This window comes from Microcebus murinus, chromosome 22 (genome assembly GCF_040939455.1).
Source record: "Microcebus murinus isolate Inina chromosome 22, M.murinus_Inina_mat1.0, whole genome shotgun sequence".
Taxonomy (NCBI): Eukaryota; Metazoa; Chordata; class Mammalia; order Primates; family Cheirogaleidae; genus Microcebus; species Microcebus murinus.
Window position 1 is genome coordinate 19,382,294 of NC_134125.1, and position 23,221 is coordinate 19,405,514.

Consider the following 23,221-nt stretch of genomic DNA (forward strand, 5'->3'; position numbering starts at 1 on the left):
ACACAGTAACTAGAACTTCTCTAATGGCTTTCAAGGAGTAGGTAAAGGATGATGATGGTTGTGGCAACAACTGCTCTGGCAGCTAGTACTTACTGATCATGTGTTTTATGCTAAATACTTTACTACATATTATCCCTATTTTATGGATTAGAAGACTGAGGCTTAAAGAAGTTTAAGTAACTTACCTAAGGTCATACAACTAGGTAACCGTCAGAGTGAGGATTCAACCAAAGTCTATTTGATCTTAACTATGATCTTAACCATACTCTGCTTATAAATTCTGATCAGCATAGAGAATTCCTTATATGTCTCATATTACTAGAGAATTTGGGAATAATTATTAACTTAAGTATTTTATTCATTTTTAGCCTTTTGGTTTGCCTGGAAATATCTCCTAAAAGATTGTTAAAAGGTAAAATTTAGGCTGAACCAATTATCACAAAATCTAAATAAAATCAGTAAAATTAATTAATTAGTGAAGTGTTATCAGAGACTAAACTTGTAAAAAAAAGAAAAAAATAGAAGGTTCTTGGAACTCTCAACCTCTGTCTTCCAGGAAAGGCTGAAAGATATGCTCTAACATACCTCCAGATACCAGAGGACACCTGGTTAAGTGAATGTGCAGAAGAATATGGATTAAGGTAAAAGCAATAAGCAATTTAATGGTGATTTCTTTGTGATGTGATTTCTCTGTGGAAAAGGAGAACATAGGGATTCATCTGTGTTTTATGGTAATTAGAGGAAAGTGCCTTTATTCAGGGAGAATAAAAGATTCTGATTACTGCTTTGAAAACAGACTGTTTTTAGTGAACTAAAACTGAAAATAAGAAAGGATTCCTAATATGGATCATCTGTAGCAGCGGATAGGAAGGGCATTGTTCTTATATTTTATTCCAATCAGATTTTAATTGTTCTAACCCACAATGACAAAAAATTAAGCAAACCTCAGTGATGCCCTCACAAAATTAAAATGGACTATAGGAAATTACCATTTCTGTAATTTTTGTTTGGAAATTATCTTTTTCAAAATTGAACATAGGGTAGATTTCATTTCAGCAAGGATTACTGATTTGTACAAAAAAAATCTATTCCAAGTACCTAGCAGAACATATTTCATGTTATTTTTGAAAACCACGAATATAACACTTACTATTAGCTGTGAGCCTTGTGAAAAATCACCTATCCTCTTTAAACCTTAATTTTCTTATCTATAAAATAGGACTATTACTACTAATTTGCTTTAGTTTCTCCAATCTGTTCCCCAGAAAAGGTAAGTCCAAAGTTAAAAAATCAAGTTAAGTGCAAGTTTATCCAGCAGCTGTTCTGTCAGGACAGCCTGCCACCACCCATCGGAGCAGAATGACAGCATCTTAGTTACAAAAGTGATATTCTTAGCCTTACAGGTTGTCATCAGCACCTTTAGGAGCAATACCAAACTCCTCTGAGTCCCTGGATGATGCTGCAGTCTCCAATCTATCAGATTCTATCTGTTTCTAAGTTGTTTTTTTGTTTGTTGGTTTTTTGAGACAAAGTCTTGCTCTGTTGCTCCAGATAGAGTGCAGTGGCATTGCCGTAGCTCATTGCAATATCAAATTCCTGGGCTCAAGCAATCCTCCTGCCTTAGCCTCCCAAGTAGCTGGGATTACCATCCTGTACCACTGCACCCAGCTAATTTTTTCTATTTTTAGTAGAGACGGGGTCTAGCTCTTGCTCAGGCTGGTCTTAAACTCCTGACTTCAAGCACTCCTCCCACCTTCACCTCCCAGAGCACTGGGATTACAGGCATTAGCCACCATATTAGGCCCTAAGTCTTTTAACTGTGACTCTTTATGCTCAAATCTCTTAGCTCTTGGTTCAGTCCAGTCTCTAATAATGAACCCATGCATTATCAAGTAAAAGGCTTCTGGTATAGTATGGGCAGCCTGTCTCTCGGGGAACTTACTGAACTATATCAAACTACATAAAACCATTCCTGAAATCCAAATAACTGCTCTGGGCTTCTGTAAGAATAATATGAAATAATATATAGGAAAAATAAGAAATCAATTTGTAAATGGTAAACATTAATCACATACAAATACGATAATCATCATTTTAAGTGACTAGAACCCAGTTAACATTATACAAATTGTATCATTATAAAGTTAAATACTTAACAAATTTAGGTGTAAGTGCTACAATTAGGACAAAAGAAAACTATTCATAAATATAATGAATTGAAGCAATTCACTTGATTTTGGACAAATCATATCATTTCTGTAGGCTTCCTACTTCTCAGGATAAAATAAGAGGGTTAGCCCTGGTGATTTCCATTAAATTACATAGAGCATACTTTCCCCCATGGGACCTATTTCTTATTCTCTACCCCATTTTGCCACCTTTTTTCAAGGGAGAGGTAGCTCCCCACAGCAATGCTATAAGGCCACTGGCCACACAATCAAAATGAGCATTCCCACATCACTAAGGCAGAGAAGATGAGACCACCACTCCCTCCATCCACTCTTCCCAACTAAACTGTCCTAGACCAGTGTGCACTTCATTGATTTCGGACACTTAGCTGAACCTGGTTTCAGACACATATGAACATTTTGCTGTGATGTTGTTCCAGAATATGCCATGTATATATATCTCCAGGAAGGAGAAGGGAGCTGTGGTGTGGTTTTGTTTTCTTGGTGTATGTGTGTGTGTGTGGGGGGGGGGGGGTTGGCAGAGCCAGGGGTACTTAGTGAAATTTATTCCACATGGGTCAGCTCTCACCAAGAGATCTAATCACTAGAATTACTGCTCACCTCTCTTTTACCGCTAAATCCTCTATTCTTAATGTTTTCCTAATATTTTAGGGTGAAAATTTACAAACATACACAAAAGTCAAAAGAACTGTAGAGTGACTATCTATATATCCACATTAAAATTCTATGATTCCTAACATTTTGCCAAATGTGCTTTTGTTAACCAAATGTGCATTATCACATATCTATCTCTACATAAATCTGGTTTTTGATACAATTTAAAATAAGTTCCAGACATTCATATACTTTACCCCTAAATATTATACTTCAGCATGTATAGCATTAACTAAAGTTCAATATTTATTTATGGGGTTTAAGTTTTTTGTTTTGTTTTTTTGAGATAGGATCTTGCTCTGTTGCCTGGATTAGAGTGCAGTGGCATCATCACAGCTCATTGCAACCTCAAATTTCTGGGGTCAAGCAATCCTCCCGCCTGAGCCTCTCAAGTAGTTGGGACTATAGGCATGTGCCATCACGCCCAACTAATTTTTCTATTTTTTGTAGAGATGGGGTCTCACTATGTTGCTTAGGCTGGTCTTGAACTCCTGGCCTCAAGTAGTCCTACTCCTTTGGCCTCCCAAAGTGCTAGGATTATAGGTGTGAGCTACTACATCTGCCTACTTATGTTTTTCATGTAAAATTTGCATATAGTGAAATGAACAGATTTGAAATATAGCATTTGATGAGTTTTGACAAACACACACACATAGGTAACTCAAACATATATTAAGAGGTGAAACATTCCCATCACCCCCATCCCTTCTAGTCAATCTCTGCCCTGACCTCTGCTCCCAAAGATAACCATTGATCTGTTTTCACCACAAATTAGTTTTGCTTGTTGCAGAACTTATTAATAGAATCATAAAAGGTGTTCTCTTTTGTGTTTGACTTATTTCACACAGTCTAATGTTTTTGAGATTTATTCCTGATGTGGTATGTATTTTATAAACATACAGAGGCTTATATACTTCATTCTTCCACTGAGGAACACTTGGGCTGTTTTCAGATTTTGCTATTATAAATAAACTGCTACGAATATTCTTATACCAGTCATTTTGTGCACATATATTTTCAATTCTCTGGGGTAAATTCCTAGGAGGAGAATTGTTGGACAAATGGTTAGTGTGTGTTTAGATTTTTAAAACTGCAAGACCATTTTCAAACATGGTTGTACCATTTCATGCTCCCCCAAACAACATATGAGAATCAAATATATTACACCCATCTATATTAGAAACTCTATAATTTAATGTTATAATTTTTGCTTTAAACAGCCATATGTATTTTAAAGAAATTAAGGGAAAAAAAGTAAAAGTAGTCTCTTATATTTACCAACATATTTATTATCTCTGGCGTTCTTCCTTTGTCCCCTGTAGGACTGTGTTTCCATTTGATATCACTTTCCTTCAGCCTGAAAATCTTCCTTTGGCATTTCTTATAGTATAGGTAGGTTGATGATTTTCTTGATTTTCACTTATATTAAAATGTCTTTATTTTGCCTTTACTCTTAAAAATTCTTTTTGTTGATTATTGAATTCTGGGTTGACATAGTCTTTTTTTGTTTCAGCACTTTGAAGACTTCCTCCACTGTCTTCTGGACTTTATTCTTTCCTTCTCTTTTTTTGAGACAAGGTCTTGCTTTGTTGCCTGGGCTAGAGTGCAATGGTGTCACCATAGCTCAATGCAACCTCAAGCTCCTGGGTTCAAGCAATCCTACTACCTCAGCCTCTTGAGCAGCTGGGACTACAGGCATGTCCCACCACACCTGGCTAATTTTTTCTATATTTTTTTTTTAGAGATGGGGTTCTCACTAGGTTGCTCAGGCTGGTCTCAAACTCCTGGCCTCAAGTGATCCTCCTGCCTTGGCCTCCTAAAATGCTGGAATTACAAGCGTGAACCACTATACCTGGCCTGTTTTTTGTTGTTGTTGTTTGTTTTTAATTAATCTATTTTCAGACTGGATGCTTTCCATTAACCCAGGGGTCCTCAAACTTTTTAAACAGGGGCCAGTTTACTGTCCCTCAGACCGTTGGAGGGCAGGACTATAGTTTAAAAAAACTATGAACAAATTCCTATGCACACTGCACATATCTTATTTTGAAATAAAAAAACAAATGGGCAAAAACACCCGCATGTGGCCCATGGGGCATAGTTTGAGGACGCCTGTGTTAACCTAACTTCAAATGTATGTCTCTTTCTCTGTGATCTCTAATGTTTTAAGCCCATCCAATGCATATTCTTATTTCAGATATCTTATTTTTCCATTTTACTTTCTTATAGTTTCTATTTCTCTGTTGAGATTTCCTATCTCTTCTTTCATTATGAGCATATGTTACTTTACATATTTGAACATAGTTATAATAACTTTTAAAACCCTTTTCTATTAATTCTGACATCTGTCAGGGTCATCTTGGAGTTGGTCTCATTGAATGCCTTTTTTGAGTATAAGTTATATTTTCCTATTTCTTCATATGTTCAATAATTTTGGAATACATCTTGGACATTGTGAATGACACTATAGACACTTGAAATTTTGTTCTATTATTCTACATAAAGTATCAACTTTTTTTGTTTTAGTAGGCAGTTAACTCTAATGAACTCAAACACCAAACTGTTTCTCTTAAAGTGGGTAGCAGCTAAAATCTCTGTTCAGTTCTTTCAGCCTTAGCTGAGTTGCTTGGAATCTGCCGTCACATGATTGCTTCAGGGGTTACCTGGAGATATGATCAGAATTTATATATAGAATTTGGCTCTCTCTTTTCCAGGATTTTCCCCTCACTTTCTGGTGGCTGTCATGGCCCAAACTCTGTCCCCTGATTCCTCAACCAATAAGACTACAGGTTTCTACACAAATTTTAGTAGCACTGTGGGATTGGGGCCTGCACTCTGGCAAAAAAAGAAAAGACATAAAAACAGAGGATCCACTCAAGTATTATTCCCTTCTTTCAAGTGTTAATGCTGTTCCAATTTCTGCCTACTTTGGGTTACTGTCCAGTACTTTCACATAGTTGTTTGTTTTATATTTTGCCCAGAGTTTATAATTGTTATTTGTGGCCAGACTGACATGAGCTACTTTGCCATTATCAGAAGCAGAACCTTCTCTCTTTCCGTTATGAAGCAACAGAGAGAATATAAATGATCCTAACATAAACACCAGACACTCTATAAAAATAAGGCAATCTATGATTCACACTTATGCACCTTTTGTCTTCTGATTAAAGAGTAAATCTACAAGAGACTCTAGTAGCACTATCCCATAGAACTTTCTAACGTAATAGAAACTTTTTTTCTGTGTGGTCCAATATGGCAGCCACTAGCCACAATTGGTTACTGAGCAGTTAAAATATGGTTACTATGATTGGGAAACTAAATTTTCTACTTTATTTCATTTTAATTAATTTAATTTAAAATAACTACATATAGCTAATACATACAGGCAATACAGCTCTAAAAATCACCAAATTAGATTTAGACTAAATCTCAATCTAAAAGATTGCTTTTCTTGTTTTACAGATGATGACCTAGCAACCCAAAGAACTTCCAAAAGAGGCCTGCCCGTGATATATGGCCTTTGGTGGCGAAACCAGAATTTGAATTTCGATCTCCTAATTCGTAATCTGAAGTTCTTTATACTCTACATATGAAGAGACTGCAAAATGTTATGGTTGAAAGAGGAAAACTAAAAATATAATAAGGTAATGACAAAGTAGAAGTTGAAAAAATATAGTTGGAAAAAATGGAATAGCTGAGGGCGGAATGATTTGCAAACATATCATACATTACAAATACATATACATATATTCACTGAGTGTACAATTTCTTTTTAGGTAATAACTATTTTATCAGTAGAAGAAAAAGAGCTTTTTATAACTTATTATAGGCCCAGAAGGTCTGATTCAGCTGATTTATCCTACAAAGTAAAAAGAGCATAACCAAAAAACTGATGTCCTATCTGCATTCTTCACATGTGTCTACTTTCCAAGTCCTCCAGTTTTCAGTGATTTGAGAGTTAGTTTAACAATCCTATTTGTTTCTCAAAAGCCTGTAAGATACACACCCCAGAAAAAGTTGCTAAGCCTTCCCCTCATGAACTTAATACATCCTATAACAATATGGTTCTCTGCTAAAATGGAATGCTTTTGATCTTTTAATCTACTGCCCTGTACTACTAGAAGTAACTACCTCAACTACTACTCTCTCTCCCCCTCTCTCCCTCCCTCTCTCTCCCTTTCTCTCTATCTCTCATACACACATTGCCCACACCCTGTTACACACCCCTACAACCCACAGACCTTTGTATGGATTTCATATTAGCACTACTGCAAATTATAGAATAATACACGTGGTGTAGAAAATGTCTGCAAAAAGGTCCAAGAAAAATAGCATTGTCTTCAGAGAAAGTGCTGTGGTCAGGATGATGTCATCAAAAACCATCTAATTAATTTCCTGTAGCCATATCCTAAAGGAAATCCAGAAGGCTCGATTTTCTCACAAACTCAAATAGTCTTTTCTTTTGGTCAGTAACTGTTTGTTCATGCAAACCCATAGGTGTTATAAAGTGATAACGATACATTCTTCGATCACAAAGAACGAAATTTCATTTTAAAAGATCTTTTCTGTGAGCAGCATCATCAGAATGTAAAAAGTATTTTTTATTAAGAGTTGGTGTCTTGCTATGTTGCCCAGGCTGGCCCCAAACTCCTTCAGCTCAAGCCATTCTCCCACCTCAGCCTCCCAAGTAGGTGGTACTACAAGTGTGTGCTACCACACCTGGCTAAAAGTATCCTTATTGAACGTGAATTTTAGATTTCAGTTACTGAGAACAAAGTAATTGCAGAAAAAGACAAGATGAATAAACTCAGTTGGTATTTACTCTTGGCTTCATGGGGCTTCCTTTCCAGCTCTGAATAAAACAAAGGCCACCACTCATAAGAACCAAGAAGAGAAGAACACTCTACCTACTGTCACCCTCAAGGTTCTCCCTCCAGGCCAATAAGCAATTATCACCACTGGGCTGGAACACTTTAGGAGGTTTGCCAGGAGGTCTGAGCTCCTCAAGGGCAAGAATGATGGCATATTTATTCATCTTTATACCCAAAGGCATCACAGGACTGGCACATAGTATGCACAGAGAAAACACATTGAGCGAATGGATAAGATTATTAATATAAATAAGCTATGCTCCTTTCCCTCCAGAAGTTCCCAGTTGTGGTAGTGGCTGTCCAGTGGGGAGACAACCACTACTACAAATATATGAAAAGTGCTATATAACTGAGAAATCACCGAGGGCCATAGTTTGCCAATTAATTTGAAAAAAATCTCAAAAATTGATATCAAGTGCTGATATTTTTAGAGAAGCCTTTTTGGTGAACATGTTAAAAGATTTGAGAAAAATCTGTTAATTTAAAATGTGCATTGGATATGACACTAAAGTATGGGTAACAAAAGAAAAAATAAACAAATGGGACTACATCAAGCTAAAAGGCTTCTGCACAGCAAAGAAAACAACCCACAAAATGAAAAGGCAGCCTACAGAATGGGAAAAATTTTGCAAACCCTATGGTATATAAGGGAACTCATACAACTCAATAGCAATAAATAAATAAAAATAACCAGATTTTAAAAATAAGCAAAAGACTTGAATAGATATTTTTACAAAGAAGACATATAAATAGCCAATAGGTACATGGAAAGGTACAAAACAGACTTCCTCTCAAGCTTGGCGTTTGCCCGGTGGGGACCCACGTGGATTCCACATGCGTATGGAGAAAAGTGTTATTTCTGCTGGGGCCAATCTACCCTGGCCACGGCATGATGTTTGTCCACAACGATTGCAAGGTATTCCGTTTTTGTAAATCCAAATGTCATAAAAACTTTAAAAAGAAGTGCAACCCTCGCAAGGTCAGGTGGACTAAAGTCTTCCAGAAAGTAGCCGGTAAAGAGCTTATAGTGGATAATTCATTTGAATTTGAAAAACGTAGAAATGAACCTGTGAAATACCAGAGAGAGCTATGGAATAAAACTACTGATGCAATGAAGAGAGTTGAAGAGATCAAACAGAAACACCAAGCCAAATTTATAATGAACAGACTGAAGAAAAATAAAGAGCTACAGAAAGTTCAGGACATCAAAGAAGTCAAACAAAACATCCATCTTATCCAAGCCCCTCTTGTAGGTAAAGGAAAGGAGCTGGAAGAGAAAATGGTACAGCAATTACAACAGGAGGTGGACATGGAAGATGTTTCTTAAAAATCTCACTGTAACCATTTCTATATGTACATTTGAAAGTGTCCACTAGAGACTAGAACTTCTAAGTTATTGGTTTATTTTTACATAACGTCACTCAAATGAAAGGTGATTAAAAATGTATTTCCTACACTGCTGTCTGCAAAACATCAGATGGTATGGATGTTAGATTGCATCTCAATGTTAAGCCTTTACTGATAGATGTGCTTATGTAAATTATGAAAATTCTGTTTGTAAATATAGAAATGAATTGTGGACAAAATGGTCATTCCATTTGGATAATGGCACTAGGCAGCATTTATATATAATTTAGGACAAAAATTCTGGCGAGTGATATGTAAAATAAAATTTTCTTTGCAGAAAAGAAAAAACCACAATAAGATATCACATCATGCCCATCAGGTTGGCTATTATGAAAAAGACAAGAGATAAGTGGTAGTGAAGGTATGCAGAAAAGGGAACCCTTTATCATGTTGGTGGGAATGTAAATTGGTACAGCCATATAGAAAACGGCATGAAGTTACCTCAAAAAATTAAAAATAGAACTACCTAATGATCCAGCAATTCCATTTCTGGATATATAGCCAAAGAAAATGAAATCAGTATGTCGAAGACATATCTGCACTCTCATGTCCATTGCAGCATTATTCAAAATAGCCAAGACAGGGAAATAACTTAGGTGTCTATTCACGGATGAGTGAATACAGATAATGTGATGTGATGTATATATATATATATATACACACACACAAATATATATATATACAATGAAATATTATTCAGCCATAAAAAATAAGGCTATCTGTGACAGCATGGATGACTGTGGAGGACATTATGCTAAGAGAAATAAGCCAGACATGGAAAGACCAATACTGTATGATCTCAATTAAATGTGGAATTTTATTTTATTTTTTTATTTTTTTTTTTTTTGAGACAGAGTCTCACTTTGTTGCCCAGGCTAGAGTGAGTGCCGTGGCGTCCGCCTAGCTCACAGCAACCTCAAACTCCTGGGCTCCAGTGATCCTTCTGCCTCAGCCTCCCGGGTAGCTGGGACTACAGGCATGCGCCACCATGCCCGGCTAATTTTTTATATATATATCAGTTGGCCAATTAATTTCTTTCTATTTATAGTAGAGACAGGGTCTCGCTCTTGCTCAGGCTGGTTTCGAACTCCTGACCTTGAGCAATCCGCCTGCCTCGGCCTCCCAAGAACTAGGATTACAGGCGTGAGCCACAGCGCCCGGCCTAAATGTGGAATTTTAAAAAGTCAAACTCATAGGACCAGAGAGTAGAATAGTGGTTGTCAGGACTGGGAGGTGGGGGAAGTGGGGAGATGATGGTAAAAGGGTACAAACTTTCAGTTATGAAAAGTTCTGGGCTGGATGCAGTGGCTCATGCCTGAGGTCAGGAGTTCGAGATCAGCCTGAGTGAGACTCTGTCTCTACAAAAAAAGAGAAAAATTGGTGAGTGCACACCTATAGTCCCAGCTACTTGCAAGGCTCAGCAAGAGGATCGCTTGAGCCCAGGAATTTGAGGTTGCAATGAGCTAGGCTGATGCTACTACACTCTAGATGGGGCGACAGAGCAAGACTATATCTCAAAAAAAAAAAAAAAAAAAAAAAAAGATGAGTAAGTTCTGGAGAATCTAATGTACAGCATGGTAACTACAGTTAATAATACTCTATTGTTTACTTAAAATTTGCTAAGAGAGAAGATTTTAATTGTCCTCACCCCCTGCCCTCCTCCAGACAAATGGTTACCTTAGTGTGGTGATGAATATGTTAATTAATTTGACTGTGGCAACCATTTCACGATGTATACATATATCAAATCATCATGTTGTACACCTTGAATATACACAATTTATATTTGGCAATTATACCTCAATACAGCTGAAAAAAATTTAAATAGTAAAATGTATATAATACCTAAATAGTAAAATATGTATAATACCCAGAAATCCCGCTTCTCAGGTGCTACTCTAGTCCTAAATGTATGTAAAGATACTTCTATAAGGTCTTAAGGTCTTTTTCACTGCAACTATGTTTGTAATGGCAAAAAAAAGAGAAATCTTCCTGAACATTTATTAGTGGATGAATGGTACATCCATAATATATATCATTACACAGAAGTTCAAAACAATGTGATCTATGTGTACTGATAAGAAAAGAAGTTCAAGACTATTAAGTGAAAAAACAATGTGGTGAACAATATCATATTCCCATTTATGGAAAACAAAACAATGTATTTTATATATACATGTATATTGAAACACATAATGGGCTAGAAACCCATACAAATACAAACCCAACAAATACAAGCCACAAATGTAATTTAAACTTTCTAGTAATCACATGAAAATGTGAAAAAAATAAAAATAAAATTACTTTTAATAACATATTTCATTTAATCCAATGTATCCAAAATATTGTCACTATATTATAATCAATATAAAAACTTAGTAAAAAGACACTTTACATTCTTTTTGTTCATTCTAAAGTCCAGAGTATATTTTACATTTACAGTACATCTCAATTCAAACTACCCACATTTTAAATGTTTAATAGCCACATGTGGTAGTGGCTACTACAGTGGACGGTATTGATCTAGAAGAATACATTTCACACTGGTAACAGCGATTATTTCTGGAAAAGATAGTATTTTAACTAACTCATGCATTACTTATATAATGATATCCAGATCAAGGGGCGGGACCAGGGAAAAATAAAATAAAATAATACCATTCATAATAGCAAACACACACAGAAACACACACAACCTAAGGATAAAACTAAAGAATGATATGCAATGGTTCTACATTGAAAAACATTATAAAACATTGCTTGAAGAGATTTTTGTAAGGCCCAAATAAATAAATGGAGAAATATACCATATTTATGGAATATAAGATTCAAATATATATTCATATATATATATATGAATATATTCAATGCTATCCCAATCAAAATTCTAGCAAGATGTTTAAGTGGAGGAAAGGGAACTGATAAGCTAATTCTTAAATGTGTGTGTGTATGTGTGTGTGTATAAAACCTTGAATAGTCAAAGCAATCTTGGCATGTAGAACAAAGCTACAAGAATTGCATTATCAGATATCTAAACTCATTAAAAAGCTACAGTAATTAAGCACTATGCTACTGGCATAAAGATAGACAAAAAGATTAACAGAACAAAATACAAAAGTCCTTATATGTATATTTTATATCTTACTTATGACAAAAGCAGCAGGCAGGAAGTCTGATGACTATTCAGTGCTGGGTCAATTGGATATTAATATGGGAAAAAACCTAAACTTTGATCTCTACCTCAAACCAAACACATAATTCCAAGTAGCAGTAGACCTAAATGCAAATGGCAAAACAATAAAGTCTCATAGGAGAGTATCTCCATGATCTTGGGATACACAAACATTTTCTTAAACAGGGCACAAAAGACTACCTATTAAGCAAAAGGATTGATAAATTGGACTTTACCAGTGTTTGGTATGATATTGGATAGAGAAGATGGAAATTAAGAAAGATAGCTTCAGAGGCAGAGGCAGAAATGATTCAGTGAAACCCAAGAAAGTAAAACACTGCTAAGAAGTCAAAAATAGGATCTTCTATGCAAAGGGACCAGACCAGCAGGGTGAAAGCATAAAGCTAGTAGACTTGCATGAATAGATTATAAGTAATGAAGAAAAATGGTGGGAAAAGGTTATGAAGGGCTTTGAACTTACCCTACAGGCAACTGGAAGCTGTCCGTCAAAGGTTTTTAAGCAGGTTTTTTTTGATCATGTAATTTATGATGAGAACTAAATTTTAAAAGAGTAACTCAAAGAGCTCTGTAGAAGATGGGCTGGATCAAGATGAAACTAGAATCTGGGCAGAGCTAAAAGTGGGCTTTACAAATTAGAATACTTATATACCCCAGTGTGACAAAAGGTATACAAAGCTACCTAATAAAATAAACAGCATTGTTTCTAAGAGTGTCCACTTTACTTGAATATTTGGGGAAAAACAATTTTACATTAAAATAAACTCTAATACTACATAGTTATACGCAACATTCATATGAATTATTTAAATGATAATGACAATGATTAATGCCAATAATAACAGTAGCATCCTTTTTGAACCCTCATTATGTCTAAGGCACTGTATTCACCAAGCAGTTTATATGAACTAATTCATTCCAATCTCACAACACTAAGCAAAGTAAGTCCTATTAGAATCACCTCCTCCATCTAACTACACATACAGAGTTATTTTCTCAGATATGTGTTTCCATATATTTTTTTCTTTTTACATCTAATTTATTTTTATTCAGGTTTAATAATCCCTTACATTGCTGAAAATATAACTTGGTATAACTACTTTGGAAAATTGGCAAACACCTCCTAAATCTAAACATCATATCTATGACCAAGTATCTAATAGACATTAGTGTTGATATTCATCAAAAGACATGCACAAAAATGTTTATAGCAGCTTTTTTATTTATATACATATATAAATGTATAAAACAGCCCAAAACTGGAAACAACTCATGTGTCCACTTTAAGGAGTTATGTAATTTTTAGTTCACATAGTAATAAATGGCATAGCCAAAATTCAAGCCTAAGTCGTCTAATATATAAATTCACACTCTCAACCACTATATTACCCTGGAAAGAAATTACCTACTCATGGCAGCAGCTTCAGGCTATGCTCATAGACCCAAGTAGTATACACCCTTTTCCTCTACTTATAGGAGAAAGTCTATGAAAAGTGTGAAGCCAGGCACAGTGGCATGTACCTGCAGTCCTCGCTACTGGGAAGGCTGAGGCAGGAGGATTGTTTGAGGACAGGAGTTAAAGGCCCACATAGGCAACATAGTGAGACTCTGTCTCTATTTTTGAAGAAAAGTGTAAAAAGTTCTGAGATTAGGTTCCTGCCATAGTCCATGTAAAAGATGGTAGGACAAAAGGAAGGAGACAGGAAACAGATTTCTATTACAGGAAGAAGAGAATACACTAACCAAAAAGCATGATAATGACAGGAGGAAGTAGTTTGGGCAATAGGACAATGGTAAATGCAGAAGTAGGGATATATAGAGGACTAAGTCAGGTACGCTGAGTTGAAGATGCATGTTCAGGAGACAGTTGGATAAAGAAATATAAAGCTCAGGAGACAAATCAGACTGATAAAAAAATTTTAGAGTCATAAGCATACTTTCATGTAAGATTTCCTGAATAAAAAACAATGTCTCTAAGACAATGTAATTTATACACTCTTCTGACAATTAATATTAGCTCACAGTAAGGTCTCTATGGGCATCTGAAATTAATTTTGAAACCATTAAAGCAGACAGAAGGTTAGTCAAAATAAAAAATCCTGTGGAGAAGCTATCACCTTCCCCATTAAGTATCTGACAGTTAAGAGAAAACCAAGCAGATAAACTGGTTTCGGGCTTCTATCTTGCTATTTGGGAAAATCCTAAAACTTATCATAGCCAAAGATGCAAAAGGCAGAAAGATACAGTTTGGTATCCTTACCACTCATAGCATTTACAGTGTTAATTTTTGCTTCAAAAGGCAGTTTACTGTATTTTACTTCAGTATCAAAATAATGCAAAAGGGCAAACAAGGTACAATTTAAATTCACAGATAAAATGTAAGAATTAGATATAAAAAAGTACATTCTCGGAACTTTTTATACCAAAGAGGGTATGACTGCCATTTAAGAGAGTTCTCAAAGTTCTAATCAGTGCAGTAATTAAGAGGGAAAAAAGTAGGGATATAGCATAAAGACAGAAATGTATAAAATTATCATTATTTATAGACAATTTGCATTACAAGAAAATCCAAGAAAAAAATTATGAGCTATTACAAGAGAATTTTCATACATCCAATCATAAAACATGCAAGATAAACATCTTTCCTATATACCATCAATAGCTAGTTTTAAAAAAAATAATAGAAAAAGTATCTCAATTCCAATGAGACGCATGAAATATATGGGGAAAAAAATCTCCCCAAAATTATAGATCAGTGGGGGGGCATAAAAGAATAAATAGAGGAACAGACCAGACTCCTGAACAAAAGCCTGATAAATTAAATCAATTTATCCACAATTAATATGCAAATTTTATACAAATCCAATAGAAATCCCAGTGATAGATTCTCCAAAATCTAACAAAATGATTTTTTTTTAGAGACAGGGTTACACTCTGTCACCCAGATGGAGTGGAATGGCAGGATCCTAGCTCACTGTGGCCTCAAACTCTTGGCCTTGAGCAGTCCTCCCATCTCAGCCTCCAAAAGTGCAGGGACTATAGGAGTGAGCCACCGTGCTGGCCTAACAAAATAATTTTAAAGTTCATTTGTAGGGGAAGGGAAGGAGAATATCCTAGACTTCTTAAAAAATAATAAATGGTATAGGACATGTAGCAGATATAATATATTATGCGGCAATAATAATTAAAACTGTGTATTATTAGAACACAAATTGCCCAATAGCTCAGTGGAATGATACAGCAATTTCCAGAACTAGACCAGTATAAAATAACCAATACCACTGTAGAAAAAAATAGGTTAAGAATATTAAAGCTCTTTATAAAAGACATTTTTAAAAATAGTCAAACCCAAATAGTGATCAAAGAAATGCAAATTAAAACAGTAAGATAACTACTTTTTAAAGCCTATTAAATTGACTTTTGGGTTTTAATATTAATGCCGAGTGTTAGCCCATACAGTGAAATGAAATCTCTGATACGTTGTTGGTAGGAACGAAACAGACGCAGCCTTCCTGGGAGCGACTGGCAGTAAGTAGAAGAAGCCTTATTATGCCTTTTCCAAGCTAGCCCACTTCTAATAATTTAATCAAAGGGAATGATAAGAGATGTTCAAAGATTTACTGACAAAGATGCTTTTCCAGCAGTGAAGGGAATCCAGGGCCTAACAAAGCCGGCAAAACAGTTAAGTGCTTTTAACCAATCACTCCTGATTTCTCTCTCTCTGGCCTCCAGTCAAACAGATGGTAAAAATCATTATGTCTTTTTTCCTTTCCAAATTTAAGATAAATGAGAGAAAAGCATTTTATGTACTAGTCTTGGTAAAGTGACGCTGGTGTTTTTTGTTTTTTGGGTTTTTTTGGTACTTTGTGGTAAGAGTATTTATATTGTTTTGATTCCTTTCCTCTCAGAAATAGTCTTTTTGTTGCTTTCTTTTGTCATTGTCCTTCTGTGTTGTTCTGTCATAAAGAGGAGTACCATCGGGTAAAACACAGGCCTAGAACCCACTGTTCAAGCCAGCCCTGCAGACTAGTCAGTTATAAGGCTCTGACTAGACTAGTGTCTAGTAAGACAAACTTCGCTGAAGTTCCCCAGACAAGAAAAAATATATATATCAGATTCCCTTTTTGTCTTATTTCATGTCCCTGAGAGCTTGTCTTGTGACCAAGTGGGAATTTTCTCCATTGGTCTCCTCCATCTAGGGTACGTGTTTTTCAGAGATGTCAGGTGGCTAGACTGAAAAGATTAGGAGTCTGAGGTATGTGAGATTCTAAGCAGCACCCTCTTTTACCAAATGTGTCAAGCTTAGGGGAGGACTCTTTGTTGTAAATTAAGGTCCCATTACCTTTACTATCTTAGGTCTGTTTCTGAGAGTGAATTTTTAAAGATAATGGGGACTGCCTCCTCCACACCCTCTTTAGGAAACTGTAAACCCAGAAAATTATCACCTGGGCATTCTATGAAGAGGTTTATTGGACTGTGTTGTATGGGAGGAAAAAATACACCACTGAAAATTATTAATGGCCTAAAGATGGATCCTTTAAATTAAAAAGACTTAAAAATTTAAAAAAATAAATAAATTTTAGAGATCTCTTATTCTAAACAATTGCCTTATTTGTATTAATAGAGTAATTACAGTAAAAGAAAGATACATAATGTTGTGGTTACCCTTAAAAATTCTCTCAACAAAAAATTAAAGAGCAAAATATGACCTAAAAGATAAAAATCCATTGTAACACTGTTGCAGTGGAACAACAATAAAAGCCAGTTCACTTTGTGGCGTAATGGTTAAAGTTCTGTGCTTTTACCTCAGCAGTATAGGTCTGCTTCCCAGGCAGGGAATATGTTCTGGCTTGATATTTGTGTAACTATTGCCATTTATTGATTCTTTTCCCTTCCATATACAGCTTTTGATTTTCAGTATTCTGTGGGAGCAATACAGGACTTTTAGCACTTAAGTATAAACGGTCAGCTGAGAAGCTGAGACCCTAGAAAACAGGCTAGATAGAAATGTGGATTACACCTGGGTTTTGGCTAGCAAGAACTTTCTTTGAGCTGTTTTTGTGGCTTTTCTGGATGTTGTAAAAACTATTTCCCACCTCTTTGGAATACCTCATGCTTCCTTGATTAGGAAATAACCTTGGTAGAGGCTTACTGGTTTCACTTAAAAGGGTACTTCAGTTGAAAAGTTCAAAAGCAAAATTGTGAGCTACTTGTCCAGGCTAAAGTCTTCTTCGTTTATTTTTACTCCTCCCTACTCCTTGTTCCTCTTTTGCCATCTTTGGTAATGACTCAGACCCCTAAGGATCTCAGAAAAAAAAAAAGGTTCAACTCACCCTTCTTTTGGGGTCTTCTATTTTCCTTACAGATTCTCAAAACTCATAAACAGATTCCTTTCAGATATAAAACTCTACTCTTGTGTTACTCGATCTCTTTGGCTTTGAGGAATACCAAAAATTACTTTGCATCATGAGAAAATCTTGACCTTGATATGTGTCATGGCTAAACAAGAAAGTCCATGTTGGAGAAAGCTAAATACACTACTAGAAGCTTCTCCTTTGGGCTTTAGATAAGAAAGGGTGTGGTTTAAACATTTGAAAAATGTCTTTGTAAGAAATATATTCTAAAAATGAAAACATTGCATGGTTCCATCCCATGGCATCTCTCTCTAAAGTCTTATGATAAATTCCTGTGATTTTATGTTACCTTGGCATTAATTTTTATCTTTCTCTAGCACACCCAAACTCCCTCTTAAATGGCTTGGATTTTCTCTCTCTGTGCGTTAAGATATTGATACTATTTCCTCTGAAACTCAGTGAGGAATTGGGCTGTGTGTGAAACTAAAAAATATAATTTTTTTTATTTTACTTGTTCCATTCTCAATGGCCTGGGTTGAATCCAGCTGTCTCTTTGGACTAGTGAGTTGCCAGTCTCAGTAGAGTTTTAAAATCAAGGCTATAGGGTCCTTGCATACACATATGTACCCTGTATACATGTGTATATGTCATAAATAAGCCCAAATGCTTTTCAAGTTCATGTGACTTTAATAGTCTTTAATTAATAAAGATAGTTTCAAATCATTGGCAAAATAAAATAAAAATGTCTCCAAAATTTAATTTATACATTTTTCACCCGAACCTGTTAGTCTAATAGGGTCAAGCTATCTATGCTAGATGTTTTAAGGTCATAAAACTGCTGCTTCTGTAATATTTTTAATACTTGCTGAATTTGACTCTGAGCTTATGTTTTTGGTCTTGAGCCTCTGAATTCTGGGGTCTGGATAGGTGGCCATGGTAAGGACATGTTCTTGATGCCTAGACCACCAGCTTGTAATAAATAATAATCTAGACATAATCATGCACAATATGTAATAATGTAATACAGACATAATCATGCACAATATGGTCCCTTCTTCCCTGCCCCAGCTTTGCCTTCTGGCCATTGGGGGAGGAGGTGGGGGGGAGGGGTAGATCCTCCAAGAATTCTATTTTCTGTCCCAAACTTTCGCATGGTATTGAGGACAGAGAAAGACCCAGTCCTTGTCGCCATCTTGGATGCCATGTGGCTATTTGACACCTACCAGGGCTGGAATGGCACCTGTGTTGTAGTTTCAAAATTATTTTCAGTAATTCAACACATTAACTATTATGTGAGCTATATTTAATTCATGCTAGCTTTGAGCCCAGGGCCTCATGAAACATACATAACTCACAATCTCTTCACCTTGGAAGCTGTGAAGACTAGTTTTTCAAGTTGCATATAACTGAGGCACAGAAAAAATAACAAATTTTTCATTAAATTGGAAAGGATCATTTTGTTTTGAAGTTTTTATTCTATTTTTGTAATAAAACACCATGGCCTCAGGAAAAAAAATTTTTTTCTTGTGTGGTAGTGAATGTGTTAAAATCTTCATGTTAAATTAAATCATAAATATCTGAGTTATTTGTAAGTTAAAATACCAAAACACTAAATATTAAACGTAAGTTTAAGTTTATAAACTTTGACATCTTATTTTTATAGAAAGATAAGTAGATTTAAATATGCTAATGAAAACTGGGGACTGATAACAGATCAAAGCTACTTTAACTTCCTAGGTTTTTCATTAAAAATAAGGATAACAAAGAGTTAACATTATAATTAATATATATAATTAAAACTACTAGATATAAGAAAAACACTTCTAAATATATATAAAAAATTAGATGTGTTTCTGATTTAAAATAAGGTTATAAAAAACATAGATATGTAGTTTTTGTTAAATACAAAATAATTTTCCCTAATTTAAAGGTTTTAAAAATGGTTTTAAATTTAAAAAAATAAATGATATAAAAGTTTTAAAAAATAACTAAATCTAAAAAGATTTATAGATGAAAGATTTATAAATCTAAAAGATTATAGAAATCTTACCTTAAGGCCAAATTAATTAAGATTAAACAGATTTGTTTATAAAGTTTTATTAAAATTAGCTTTAACATTTAACACACTAATACAAATATAAAAATTGGTTTTCTCTTTTAAACAAGATTTTCATGTAATAATAACAGATATAATAAAAGATTTGTGTTCACTTTTTGAGTAAGTTACCAAAAAAAAGAGGGTAGAGGGGAGAGAGAAAGAGAGACAGATTAGTGTGCCTCTTTTAGCTTGTTTTTCAGATTGTCTTTATTAGGTTTTATGATTGTTTGGGAAAATGAGTATCTTCTCTATCAATTTTATAAAGTCAATAAAAAAATTAAAGTGTTGCCTTTAAAATCTTTGAATTATCACTTGGACTACATAAATGACTTATTTTATACTAACCTAAAATCATGTTTTATGACATGTTTTTTATGACAAGTGTTTTAAACCTTTGATATCTGACAAACTTTCCAAAATCAAAATTCTTAAGTCAGTCTTCTGACCTCAAACTAGTTTTTAAATACTACGGTCACTAAAAGTCTAAGAGAGGGAGTGGAGCAAGATGGCGGATCAGAAATACCGCCATACAGTGTCCCTGCAAAAAAGCCAGATTCTAGAAGAAATTAGAAGAAAGCAGCAAGCAGACGAGCATACATGAGACGAGGGTCAGAAGGAGGGGTACTGGAGACTACGGGAGACTCGATGGGAGGAGGTTGCAGAGGAGAATTGGAAGAAGAGACCCTCGCGAGAAGCTTGGAGACCAGTGGCAAGGGTAGGTGAAACAGTTAACTCTCCCCTCCCTTGCATCTCAGGGGTTGGAGAGACCTGTGGACACCAGCCCAGACATGGCCACCGCCAGTGAGCAGTAAGCCTGTAGCAGACGCAGACCAGGCTCCCAACTCCCTGGGGGCACCTCAGTGTGAACAGACCTGAGCCTCACAGGAGGCGCCATATTGCTACGCTCTCCTCTCCTCCTTCCCTATCTGCGGCTGCCAAGAGAGACAATATAGCCACCAGGTGTAGGCATCTCCAGAGAATGGGACCTTCCCTTTGGGGGCCCTACAGCTGACTGAGGGGTACTCAGACAGTGACCGCCTTACCTGCCAGCCCTCCCAAGTGCTGCTGGCCTGGTGATTCCAGGAGAACAGGGCAGACACTGAGGCTGAGAGACATTGACCTAGCTTGGGCACTCCTCTACCGGGTGGGGGTCAGGGATTGAATTCTGGGTCCCAGAGGTCAGACCTAAAGAACAGATGCCATGCACCCAGGTCTCACATATGCCTGGGGCACAGAAGGGATATTCGTGAACAAGCCTACTAAGGTGTGTGTGCCTTCAGGAGCAGATCAGCGTCATTGAGGGCAACCCTCCTCTCAAGGGGAGGACATGTGCACAGCCCAGGCGGCGACCCTGCGCAGGGACGCTACCAGCCCAAATCATAGCCAGGGGACACCTGGTGGTGTGAGGTCTAGCCTGCTGGCAGAGGCCCAGGGGAAGCCACAGAGTTGGGGAGAGTGGAAAGGAGTAAGGCCTCCTCCAGACTGTAGGTCTCAGAAAGCCCCAACCCCCACACGCAGACTTTCTGACTGAGTGGGGCCATTCCAGCCCCTCCCTGACAGCTTTTCAGAGAAGCAGAGAACAGAACTTTCACCCCTGCTAATAGCATTTGTGATGCTTGAGGGCAGGTTTACCCAACCCAGCTCTGCCCAGACTCACTCCCAGACTAGCCCTCACTGAGATAGAGAATAAGGAGACACCAGGAAGTCCCAGGACCCCACCCACCACCTGAGGCACTAGAGTGCTGATCCAGAGGAACAAGAGCTGGTTACAGGACCCAAATACAACACTGTAGCCTGCTCCTACAGGCAAGAACCACCTACTGACAGGGAGGACATTCTGCACACCCTCTTATGGCATTTACTGGCTCATCATACAGGGTATGGTCAAATCTCACCTAAAAACACAGCCTACTGGCTCAGAGACCAAACAGGGCATGTCATTATCCAAATGAAAACCTAAAGGTAATAAGCAACAACTGATCCAGATGGGAAGAAATCAGCAAAGGAACTCTGGAAATATGAACACTCAAACGGAAAGCACATCCCCAAAAAGGAACACCAGCCCCTTAGAAATGGACATCAACCAAAATCAGACCACTAAAGTGACAGAAGAAGAATTTCTAGGATGGATCCTAAGAAAATTCAATGACTTGCAAGAAAAATGGGATAACCAACAAAAAGAAAATGCAAAAAGATTCCAGGACCTGGAAGAAAAATTGACTAAAGAAATCGAAATAATAAAGAAAAATCAAACAGAACTCCTAGAAATGAAGAATCAATTCAGGGAACTACAAAACACAATGGAAAGCCTAAAGAACAGGGTAGATAAAACAGAAGACAGAATCTCAGAGACTAAAGATAACACCTTCCAATTAAATAAATCAGTCCACAGAGATAGAGCAGAGAAACAAGAGAAAGAGCAAAGCCTACAAGACATGTGGGATTATGTGAAGAAACCTAATGTAAGAGTCATAAGGTTACCAGAAGGGGAAGAAGAAAACACTCAAGGGTTGGATAAGCTTTTAGAAGATATAACAGAGGAAAATTTGCCCGACCTTGCTAAAAATCTCGATATACAAGTTCAAGAAGCTCAAAGAACCCCTGGGAGATTCAATGCAAACAGGAAGATGTCACGACATGCAGTCATCAGACTGACCAAAATAGCAACTAAAGAGGCCCTTTTACAAGCTGTAAGACGAAAGAAGCAAGTTATATACAAAGGAAAGCCAATTCGAATAACACCAGACTTCTCTACTGAAACTTTACAAGCAAGGAGAGACTGGGGCCCCATTCTCACTCTTCTGAAACAGAACAATGCCCAGCCTAGAATCTTATTCCCTGCAAAACTAAGTTTTGTATACAAAGGAGAAATCAAGACATTCTCAGATAAGCAAAGACTGAGGGAATTAACCAAGACAAGACCAGCCCTTCAAGAAGTACTCAAAACAATGTTACCCATGGATGTAACCTACTCAAAAGCTAAAGATCAAAGCCCAGATACCACAATGGCTCAAGAGAGAAAACAAAGCAACGAAGTTCAACCAAACATAATAAACAGAAATCTGCCCCACCTATCAGTTATCTCAATAAATGTGAATGGCTAGACTCCTCACTCAAGAGACATAGGCTGGATGAATGGATAAAAAAATACAAGCCAAGTATCTGCTTCCTTCAGGAAACACATCTAACCTGCAAGGATGCACATAGACTAAAGGTAAATGGGTGGAGAACAATATTTCAAACAAACGGAAGCCAAAAGAAAGCTGGTGTGGCGGTGCTGATTACAGATAACTTAGTTTTTAAATCAACAAAAGTAATAAAAAACAAGGAAGGTCACTATATAATGGTGAAGGATACAGTTCAACAAGAAGACATAACAATTCTAAATATACATGCACCCAGCCTAGAGGCACCCAGATTCATAAAGCAAAATCTCCTTGATCTAAACAAATGGATAAACA

At 36.4% G+C, this 23,221-nt stretch overlaps 1 protein-coding gene and 1 pseudogene across 2 annotated transcripts in view; one reads left to right on the forward strand and one right to left on the reverse strand.

Moving 5' to 3' along the window:
* Positions 1-23,221, reverse strand: part of TTC28 (tetratricopeptide repeat domain 28) — a 623,216-nt gene that overhangs the window by 256,097 nt on the left and 343,898 nt on the right. The window lies entirely within an intron of this gene.
* LOC142863529 (putative ribosome biogenesis protein RLP24 pseudogene) lies at positions 8,476-9,038 on the forward strand (annotated as a pseudogene).